Consider the following 12,063-nt stretch of genomic DNA (forward strand, 5'->3'; position numbering starts at 1 on the left):
ATTGGGGAAAAAAGAGAGGGCCACCTCGTCCTCAGCCAGCTGAGCTTACTAAAAGAGCAAAGAGCTGAAAAAAGCAAGAACAGACGTCCCAAATGTATCAAAGGTTCTAAAGTAAAATGCTACAATTGTGACAAAAGGGGTCACTATGCCAAGGATTCCTCTGAGCCTCCTAGAAAGGTATTTCATAATGCTCGAATTAGTGAACTTTCTGTTTCTAGTTTTATTTTTATAAATTAATCTAATCCTTTGTGGATTGTGGATTGTAGACTCAGGAGCAACAAACCATATAGCTTGACAACACAATGCCTTTGTTGAATTTTGACGAGTTTCATGTGGAACAAAGTGGGTATATATGGGCAACAACAATAGAGTTACTGTTGAAGGGATCGATACATGCAAGTTAGTCTTGCGTGGCGATCAAGACCTAATACTACATAATGTCCAATTTGCACCAGCAATTCGTCAGAATGTTATTTCAATTTCTATTTTGCTTAAGCTAGGATTTGACTCGTTTTGTCATGGCAATTCTGCCAAGTTGACTTATGGTTCAACTTTATTTAATTTTGGTCATGTGATCAGAAGTTTAATTATTATTGATTTGGATTATGATTCATTTACTAATAATACTAGTTTTTCTTTGTTTATTTCTTCACACAAATATGATAGTGATGTAAACGTTGGCATGCTAGACTTGGTCATATTGGCCAACAATGAAAGCAAAGGCTAGCAAAAAATGTTTTGCTTTCCAGCATTGAACATGTAGAATTGTCCACTTTGTAAAAATTGTCTAGCAGAAAAATCTGCAAGAAAATCTTTTAGTAAGCGACTAGAGCTGAATATTCTTTACAATTAGTCTGTTCGGACATTTGTGGTCCTTTAACTGTTAGGGCTAGTCATGGAGCAAGTTATTTCATCACATTTATTGATGACATTACCTCTTTCAGTTATATCTATTTAAGTTTTCACAAATCAGAAGTAATAAGTTGCTTCAAACGCTATATGAGCTTATTGGAAAATCAAGCAGACAAGAAGATAAAAGATCTTCGAATTGACCGTGGTTGTGAATACTTATCAACCCAATTTAGTGGGTTATATGATGAAAGGGGAATAGTTCATCAGTTGGCTATCCCAAATGCTCCATAACAAAATGGTGTTGCGGAACGCTCCTAGAAATGGCTAATGATTACACAAGCTAACCTTCTAATTAGTTATTGTGGTGATGCGTTGCTTACGACCACCTATGTACTTAACCGGGTGACTACAAAGTCAGTTAATACAACTTCATATGAGTTATGGACTGGAAGACAACCTGGCCTAAGTATATTAAGACCTTAGGGTTGTGCTGCATATAACATATTTTCTCTCATGAATATTGCAAATTGGGCCCGAGGGGAAAGAAAAGTGTAACACCCCGGAAACTTTCGAAGTACTTGAGCGCTAGTTAGAAAGTTGATGTGCGCTAATTATATTATTTTATGTGCTGACAAGGGCTATTATATGAATGATATCAATTGATCTTGATAATATATGTATGAAGTATACTAAGAATGGTTTATGGTCTAAGAAGAGCCCTAAGACTAAGGCAAGTTAAAATTTTCATGATAGAATAAAGTTTCAAGTGAGTTCGCACAAGATTTAACTTCAAACGAGCATACCTCTCTTGATATGAAGAGTTATATGATGTATTACCTATAAAATTAAATCTCTTTGAGTCTCATTTCCAACGCTTCAAACCGTTCGTCATTTGGATATTCCTACAAGAAGTTATGATCAAATTACCAAAGGATGAAAAAATACGATTCTGCGACCAATTCTGCGATCGCAGAACCATTATGCAATCGCAGAAGTAGTTATGCGATCACAGAAGTAGTTATGCGACCACAAAATAGTCGCAGACCTGTCCAGTGAAGCCCATTTCTGGGCATCGATTTTGCGGTGCATTTTGCGACCCACATACCCATTCTGCGGTCCATTATGCGACCGCAGACCTACTTTCGGAGGGTTAATTTTTCTATTTTTATCTCAATGCGAGAATCCAAAAACAAGGCATGAGAAAAACTTATAATAAACAACAAAACAACAAAGCAAACTTAAAGATACAAAGTCACTCAAGCTGAACACATAGGAATTTAAAGAATTGGGCAGGTTGTGACACTAAGAGATTCAAAATTGTAGAATAGCTATAATGCAGGTAAAACTGCCGATGATTATAACACAATATTGGAGTCATATTGGTTCGAACATTATGGATATGCGAAGCACTGGAAACAAGCAAAGACTATAGAATTGCAAAAGTCAAGACACTCACCAGTTTGCAGATTCACCAAACAAATAGAAGAGAATTCTAAGTGTCAGAAACAGCTCGAATATCACCAGCAAAGAGAACATCCCGAAGACCCAAATCCTAGTGCGTCAGAATTCACAGGAACCTCAAATGAGCTCCGAGCAGTGCTCGCACTAGGGAGATCGTTAGAGAGGGTTCCGATGGCCTTGACTTTCAGCCGGCCAAGAGCAGTAGATTTAGAATAGAATCGAGTGAGTGAGAGTATGAGAGAACAACATTGATTAAAGTCTGTTAAAGGGGACTAGGGGAGGGGTTTATATAGCAGTAAAATTGAACGAGCAAATAAGGAAACACGGTCGATCAAACACAATAAAGGAAATAATAGAACACAGAATCGATTTAGAATCGGATTAGGAGAAAAATTAGGTAAACCCTTGATCAAGATAGAGAACCAAATAGTTAAAAAATCTCAGTTAATCAGACCCATATACATTTTTGTGGGAGTATTGGGCCAGCTTCTGTTTCGAAAATTGGCCTAGTTTTGGGCCAGATTTTAAATAAAAGAAATTAGGGAAAAATAATTTAATAAAATAACTAAATAAATATAAAAAATAATATTTGTGAGAAGTAATATTTTAAAATAATAGATGAAGATTACAAAAATATAAAAAAATCATTTTTTGGCCTTGAACAAAATGATAAATGCAATTAATTGTAAAGTATAGGCTATTATTGCAAAATTGTATAAAATAGCTTTAAAATACAACTATAATTATATAAAAACAAAGTAAAATATTATGAGACATATTTGTAGATGCAAATGAAAACTTTGGATGATTAAGTCATTACAAAATAATTTAAGGGGTAATTAATACATATTCAAGTAATTTAAATGTAAGAAAATTAATTTTAAAGCCTAAAATAAAATTATAAAAATACTTGTATAGCTCTTGTAGATTAAGTAAAAATATGAGGGCAAAATTAGGTATTAACATCTGTCACTCTTTACCCGGGAATGATGGAAGAGTTGTCAGGTAAAGAAAATGATGACCAATTTTATCTGAATTGAGTGAGGGATGATGTTTTTTTTTAAAAGAATAGTGGCCGAACCATGGTTCTTGAGTTGCCTACATATCCCTGGTGTTACTTGAATCAGACCGTGTGTAGTTCTAGATCCAACGGCGAACAAAACCGATAAAGTTGTTATAAGAGTGGTCATATGCTCCAAAAAGGATCTTTTGGGTAGGATAGTGTCGTAAGTAACAGATAAGAGCGATGAATGCGAATTTGAACGTTACAGATATATTAGGCAAATATTTGAACGGTTATAGAACAAAGGGTAATCAATTGTTGATCATCAGTTACATTTGAGGTGATCGAAGAATGTGGACATTGTGAACGGAAATCGGAGCGAGAATTGCTCCTGTTTGTAGAACGGTTAACTCCCGAGTTACCTGTAAAACTTAAAACACGGTGCATGCGAATATATATGGGTTATTGCGATAATTTAAACATGATGCAAATTTCCTTTGGACCATGAAGGTCGCCTTCAGACGATGAAGATGATGTCCTTAGACCATGATGTCCCTACAAGAAATATGATTTATTGTGGCGACCATTTGTGGCGACTAACCTAGTTGCTACAAAAGTAGGGCTTTTAGTCGCGACATAAAAAGATTGCCACAAAAGGTTATAGTTTTAGCGGCGAACCTTTTTGTCGCTACAGGTAATAAAATATCAGTGGTGACTATGTTTATATCGCCACTAATACATACTAATTTCTCTAATAAAATATGGCTGGAAAACTATTTGTGGCGACTGATAATTTAGTCGCCACAAAAGGTCAATTGCGGCGACTTTGTCGCTACTACAAGTGGTGCTTTTGTTGCAATCTTTTAGGCCGCCACTAATGTACTTTATTAGTACTAACTAAGTACTTGGATATTTTTTATATTTAAAAATTAAATTTAAATAAGTACTCATATATTGAAAGGCTTAAATACTTGGAGTAATATATTTATTTTTTCAAAGCTTTACAAAGTAAAATCATTATCATTTTCTTTAGTTATTTTATGTTTCAATATATTATCTCATTTTGTAAAATTATTATGATTTCTCTCCTTTTCCTTAAAATAAAAGTTCTAAGAAATCCCCCTCCCCCCCAAAAAAGAAATCCCATTCGGCCTTTCCCCAGCGAAATCGATGTCCTCTCTCCAAAATTCCTCCATACATCGCTCTATTAAATTCAATCGGCGATTTGCCTTCTCCCTTCCCTCACGCCTCTCTTATCTCCTCTCCTTCATAATTTCCGCACAAATCTAACCTAAATTTACCCGAGCCCTAGTAAATCGACTCAATGCGAGCATTTTAAGAAAAAACCATGAGTCTACTCTCTGCTTTAAGGCCTGCAATCGTTGATACAACGGGTCTATTAGATTCTGAGCCAATGTGTTCGACTGACGATTATTGAGCATCCTTTCTTTCAGCGGCTGATGTAGAGCAAATGGGTTTTGGTTTTTTTTCTACTCCTTTCTCCCTTTTGATGTTAGCGTAATTATTTTGATCGTTTCTTGCTCTTCAACGGTGAGGTTTTCTGAAATTTTAGGGTTTACTTAGTTTGCTATTGTGTATGTGTGCTTTACTTTTTGGGGTTTGAAAATTTAGGGCTTCTTTGTGCAATGGGGGATTTTGAATTTACTTTACGTATCCTATGTTAAATTCAATTTACTGAGTGCATCTCGTTTGGCAATCCATATTGTTGACTTCTACTAGAAAGTATTTCCTTGTGAACTATGGCAATTTAGTAATTGTATTATTATAGATTCACCATATGTGATCCCTATTTACCATGCTCTTATCCTCAAGAGACGGTTCTATTTTTATGATACTTGATTTGTTTTATTTTCTGAGCTGGAATATCAACAAATGTAGCAGCAAATGATGTGTGAATAATGTGATTCAGGCTCGAAGAGAATCAATGGTATATCTACAATTGAAGCAGCAAATCGAAAAAATATGAGATAGTTGATTTTTCTCATACGGTTTGGGTGAATTTACTCCAGGGGAGATATTAACTTGACGATTATTCTTGCATATAGCTACAATGGAAACAAAATCGACAGTTAAGAGTAAGTTTCATTTTCCCTGGCTGACACTCTATGAAAACTCTTGCCTTTATAGGCTAAGAAAATAATTAAGAATCCACAATTACCTAATCTAAAATGCAAAGCTAACTTTTTCTAGTGCTAAGTAAAAATAAGAAACTCTAACTTTTCTAGTTATCAACACATTTATTTTCCTACTAAATCTTGATCTATTAGTTATAGGTAGAGCTCGATAAACACATAATTTTGATTTTATGACTATTTGAGACTAGTTATAATGATGTTCCCACACCTAATTGACCATTTCAATATTGAGGGTTATGACGAGGTAGTTTACCTTGTTAGTTTTCATCTGTTTTTCGAATGAAAAAGCATATGATGTACCAATTGCTATTTGTTTAAAGGAGAAACTCTCTGGAACATACAGTATCTTGTTCAATCATCTCAAAACTTTTGTGGTATTTTAGCGCAAGTGATGACTTGTTAATCTACAGTGTCTTGGTTAGTCGTGGTCTTGTATAATTTGCTCATTGATAACTGCTTAGGTTTTAATTTTTAATTCAACTTTAGTTTTTCATCTCTCACTAGATATTGGTTGTGGCAAACTGATGGCTTTACTTAATGTGAAAGTTTTGCCGTATAATATAAATATTTGGTATTTTATCTCTGCTTCACCTTCTTTGTTTGGGAAATATATTCATTATCTAAGCTTTTCTTCTGGTTTGAGTTGTCTATTGATATGTTCTGGATATACTGATTTTTAGGCTACAAGTCATAAATTTATGTGGTGGTTATTGCAGGAAGGATTTCCGTACTATCATGCTAAAGCAACACACTTAATTTTTGTCTATTGGATTCGAGATACCCGTCACACACAACCTACTAATGCTTCTCAGTGTGTTGGTATTTGGTGCCCTTGTTCTGAACAACAATGACATGTCTATAAAGTTTAATTAATGTTTCATTTAAATTAGAAATATGATAGGTGAGATTAGTTTGCCATAACATCCTAAGAGGAATTGCCATAACGTTTAAAGTCATTAGCTTCTTGGTATAATCTTCCGTTATTATTTTAAGAAATTATGATGATCATGTTTCCAAGTAATGAATTTAATGATTGTTTGGACTACTTGTTTGTCAGGATGCATATATGCTTATGAAGAAATAGTGAATGCAAAATTTTAATTTGGAAGAAATTACCTAAGACATCAGTCATTCACTGACAAATGAATTCTTTACCTTCCTTATGGTTAGACATTGTGCTGCATTACAACTTTTTATTTTTCCATACTTGCAATGCTAACTTTTGTGAGATTGTTGCATCATGGGAATCCAAATTGTCATTTTCTCATTTTAAATGTCAAATGCATATTGCTGTACAGGGTTCAGATAGAAGCAACATATGAGGAATATCATCTCTGCTTATATGCTAAATGTTTTAATGCTACTGACCATTAAACCATGAAATATCCTCTGTTATACAAATGCATTCAGTGCTATGTCCCAATTGCAAATTATATGAGTAAGAGAAATGTAGGTATTATCCTCAAGAAAGCAGTATAGTTTATAGTTTAAACAATAGTGAAAATGCAGTTGAAGTAAATAACATGCCACCTGATGTTATTACATATGTTGAGAAAGGTCAAATGGGAACTAAATAAGCAATCCTCATACCCTGTTAGTTAAATATAACAGTTCTAGATGAGTTCCTTCAGAAAATCTTCGGACTCCTCTTCTCATTTTTAACTTAAAATTTTGTATGCACTGGGACTGTTACCATTGGTAGCGTAACCTATATAGTCCTTCTGATGTAAAAGGTTATTCTCCTAATCAGCTTACATTACTATTTAAATGTCTTTTACTATTTTTATTAGAGTGAAATTTTATTGTGGTCACCCCTTTTACTAATAGCATTATATTATGAGTTTGTAAAAGTGATCTTGTGTTATTTATTCTTTAATAACATGGACAAGATTCCTAAACAATCACAAATAGCGTTGATCAAGGAGTTTGAAGACACTTAATATTTGTTTTTTTCTTTTATCGTATGTATTTGTACAATAACAGTGACCAACGAAGTATTGTGTAGTAAATATGTAATTGTCTTTTTATCATGAAAGTATGTATAATATTCTGACTTCAGAAATATTTTGTTTGGTTGTTGAATAATTTTGGATGCTTTTAATAGTGGTATTAATTGATGGAAATGTATTAGAATTTTTATCATTATAATTGTTGGAAAAATATGTTTTAGTGGCGACAGGATTTTGTCACAGAAGCCATTTCTATTAGAGGCGACCAACATTGCTACTAAATCTCAAGCTATTGGAGCGACAAGAGTTGCTACTGAAGCTCTAATAGTTTTAGTGGCGACTATGGTCGCTACTAAATGTCATTATTTTGTGGCGACCTACATAAAACTTGTTTTGTAGGACTCTTATTTGTAGCGAATTTATTAAGTGTTTGTGGCGATATAGTCGCCACAAAAAGAGACATTTTGTGGCGACCAACGCAGTCGTCCCAAAAAACATTTAGTAATGGTTGTACTTGCAGCAACCCTAAGGTCGCCACTAAAGGTCTTCAGGTCTTTTGTAGCGACGAGACCATGACGCCTTACGCAGGTCTTTTGTAGCGACTTTCGGCGCCACAAAAAGTTCAATTTCTTGTAGTGCGTCCTGGGCGATGAAGTGTATGACAAGGGATTCGCCGGCCATGGAATGGTGTCCTCGGGCTATGAAGATGGTGCCTCTGGACCATGACGCCTTTGAGTAATGATATGCAATTTCGAGAGATCCTCCGGCCATGGTATGATGTCTTCGGGCTATGAGGATGATGCCCTTAGACTATGACGCCTTCGGAAAATATGGCAATGTTTCAGCCCATGAGATGCAAATATACGGCGATATCGATCGTTTGAGAGGAAACAGATAATGTTTAGTCATATGCGAGAACTAGACGAGACAAGGTTTAGTCTTGTGTGAGATGAGGGCAGTGCTTAGCCCGATGTGAAGAGCGGAGATAATGTTTAGTCTCATGCAAGGAAAGGCAATTCCTAGCCTTATGCAATAATGAAGGTAGTGCTTAGTCTCGTGCAAGGAATGGAGACAGTGTTTAGTCTCATGCAAAGAAAGGCAGTGCTTAGCCTTATGCAATAGTGGAGACATCGCTTAAAGAATGGAGGTAGCACTTAGTCTCATGCAAGAAAATGCAGTGCTTAACCTTATGCAATAATGGAAGCAATGCTTAGCCTCATGCAAGGAATGGAGACAGTGTTTAGTCTCATGGAAAGAAAGACAGTGCTTAGCCTTATGCAATAGTGGAGACAATGCTTAGTCTCATGCAAAGAATTGAGACAGTGCTTAGTCTCATGCAAAGAAAGGCAGTGCTTAGCCTTATGCAATGTGAGGGCAGTGTTTAGCCCTATGCAAGGAGTGGAGACCGTGTTTTGTCTCATGCAATGAATGAATATAATGCTTAGTCTCATGCAAAGAAAGGCAGTGCTTAGCCTTATGCAATGTGAGGGCAGTGTTTAGCCATATGCAAGGAGTGGAGATAATGCTTAGTCTCTGGAAAGGAAAGACAATGCTTAGCCTTATGTGATGATGAGGGCAGTACTTAGCCCTATTAAAGAAAAGCAAATGGTTAAATGTGAGAGAATAAAGTATTTCCTAGCTTGATGTGTTTGTGTTTGTGTTTGGCGCCCTTTGTCGATGTGAAGATAGTGATCTTGTTGTGTGTATGTAAGTGCGGACGTTCTTGTTATGTTCATTGTGCCTGCATTCAAAGAAAAGTCATGAGTTTTGCGGGGAAAGTTTGGTTCGTGATCTGGATTCCTTTCTTTGCCTTTGCTTTTGTCTGGAGGCCCTGCTTGAGTTACCCCGGGTAACGTCTGGCTGCTATAGAAACACAATTTTCGAAAAACATACATTTGATAAATTGTTTATAAAAACATAGTTGTTTGAAATATGTGATAATACACGAGAGCAAATAGTTTTGTTGAATTGATGACTGTGACATGCTTTTGAGACATCGCAACCTCCTTAACTCGGAATTTTGAGGATCCTCCTCAAAATTCTGCCCCAGTTTAAATCCGTACTTCTGGCGATACCTTCCTTGGCGGTTCCAAACATGATGAGATCGGGCAAACTCGAGTTCTTGCCCCGGTTTCTGACCATAGAGGAAATGACGATTTTATTATGATATGACCGAACCCACAAGGCTGCCTATGTATCCCTTCTTAAATGGGAATCACGTCAAGCGTAGTTCAGTTACATCAAATAGAAAGTGAGAACATAATATTAAACATAGTATCTCTTAACTGCGTCCGAATTGATAGGTTTTGGCCAAATCTCTCCATTCATTTCTGCAAGTATAAGTGCTCCTCATGTTAATACTCGGTGAACCATGTAAGGGCCTTGCCAGTTGGGTGAGAATTTCTCCTTTGCTTTATCCTGATGTGGGAAGATCCGTTTTAGTACCAATTGCCCCGGTGTGAATTGCCTTGACCTAACCTTTTTGTTGAAAGCTCTTGCCATTCTATTCTGGTATCGTTGGCTGCGACATACTGCGTTCATTTTTTTTCCATCAATGAGAGTCAGTTGTTCATACCGGCTTTGTACCCATTCTGCGTCGCTGAGCTCGGCTTCCTCTATGACTCTTAAGGAAGGGATTTCTACTTCGGCGGGAATAACGGCTTGAGTACCGTAAACCAATAGATAGGGAGTTTCCCCAGTGGATCAACTGTGATGCGATACCCGAGCAAAGCAAATGGTAACTTCTCGTGCCATTATTTGTAATTGTCTACCATTTTCCTCAATATCTTCTTGATGTTTTGTTGGCGGCTTCTACGGCTCCATTCATTTGCGGCATGTATGTTGTAAAGTTCCGATGCTTGATCTTGAATGTTTCACACATGGCTTTCAACAAGTCACTATTGAGATTGGTGGCATTGTCAGTAATGGTTGACTCAGGTACTCCAAATCAAAAAATGATGCAGTCCCGAACAAAATCTGCTACGATCTTGTTAGTTACAGCCTTATAGGATGCGGCCTCAACCCATTTCGTAAAGTAGTCTATAGCCACCAGAATTAACTTATGTTCGTTTCAAGCAGCGTGTTCAATTGGTCCGATGACATCTATAACCCAAGCGGAGAAAGTCCATGGCGAACTCGTTGCATTAAGTTCATTAGGCGGCACTCGTATCATATCAGCATGTATTTGGCATTGGTGACACTTTTGAACATATTTGATGCAGTCTACTTCCATAGTCATCCAGAAATATCATGCTCTTAATATCTTATTGGCCAGAATGAAACCATTCATGTAGGGTTCGCAAGTTCCGGCATGTATTTCCTCGAGCAATCTAGATGCCTCCTTGGCATCGACGCATCGCAACAATCCCAAATCAGGAGTCCTTCTATACAGAATTCCTTCTCTTCAAAAGAAATGGTTGTCTAATCTTCCAAGCGTACGCTTCTGAGTGTGTGTAGCGTGCTCTGGATATTCTCCTTTTTCTAATTATTCCATGATGTCGTGGAACCAAGGATTTCCGTCAATTTCTTCAACATGAGCACAATAAGCTGGTTGCTTATGAATTCCTATTGGGATAAGATCAATAAAGTTCTTGTCTGGGTGTTGTATCATGGAAGATAAAGTAGCTAATGCATCTGCAAACTCATTCTGAATCCTTGGAACATGCTTGAACTCTATCTTTGTGAATCTCTTGATCAGCTCTTGTACACAGTGCAAGTATGGCAATATTTTGGTGTTCTTCGTAGCCCATTCTCCTAGAACCTAGTGCACCAATAGATCTGAATCTCCGATTACCAGCAACTCATAAACGTTCATATCAATGGCCAACCTGAGTTCAGGATGCAGGCCTCATATTCTGCCATATTGTTGGTGCACAGGAACCTGAGTTTTGCGGATACCGGATAGTGTTGACCGATTTTTGATACTAAGACAGCTTCGATACCCACTCCTTTGAAGTTTGTTGCTCCATCGAAGAACATCCTCAAACCACCGTATGCCTCGATAATATCTTCTCCTAAAAACGATACCTCCTCGTCGGGAAAATACGCTTTCAATGGTTCGTATTCTCCGTCTACGGGATTTTCTGCTAAGTGATCCGCCAATGCTTGTCCTTTGACTGCCTTCTGAGTTACATAGATGATGTCAAACTCACTCAGTAATATCTGCCACTTTGCTAACTTACCCGTAGACATGGGTTTCTGAAAGATGTATTTTAGCGGATCCATCCTTGATATGAGATATGTAGTGTACGCACAGAAATAATGTCTCAACTTATGGGCTATCCATGTCAAAGCACATCAGGTGCATTCTAATAACGAGTACTGGGCTTCGTAAGACGTGAACTTCTTTCTCAGATAATATATCGCCTGCTTCTTCCTTCCAGTTTCATCATGTTTTCCTAGAACACAACCAAAGGCTCCTTCCAACACAGATAGATAAAGCAGCAGAGATCTTCCTGGTTCTGGTGGGACCAACACGGGCGGTTTAGAAAAATACTCCTTGATTTTATCGAAGGCTTTCTGGCATTTTTCAGTCCCGCTTGTTGCAACATCTTTCCTCAACATTCTGAAGATTGGCTCATATATCACCGTTGATTGTGCTATAAAACGGCTGATATAATTGACGCGCCCTAGAAAACGCATC

The 12,063-nt window shown here is 37.0% G+C and overlaps 1 long non-coding RNA gene across 1 annotated transcript; it reads left to right on the top strand.

The window, feature by feature from the left end:
• The first annotated feature begins 4,368 nt into the window (after nucleotides 1–4,368).
• LOC104114392 (uncharacterized) lies at nucleotides 4,369–6,517 on the top strand. Its single transcript, XR_690385.4, has 2 exons — nucleotides 4,369–5,412; nucleotides 6,189–6,517. It is a non-coding gene; the product is annotated as an uncharacterized lncRNA (long non-coding RNA).
• Nucleotides 6,518–12,063: the final 5,546 nt, after the last annotated feature.

This window comes from Nicotiana tomentosiformis, chromosome 4, assembly GCF_000390325.3.
Source record: "Nicotiana tomentosiformis chromosome 4, ASM39032v3, whole genome shotgun sequence".
NCBI classification, from domain to species: Eukaryota; Viridiplantae; Streptophyta; class Magnoliopsida; order Solanales; family Solanaceae; genus Nicotiana; species Nicotiana tomentosiformis.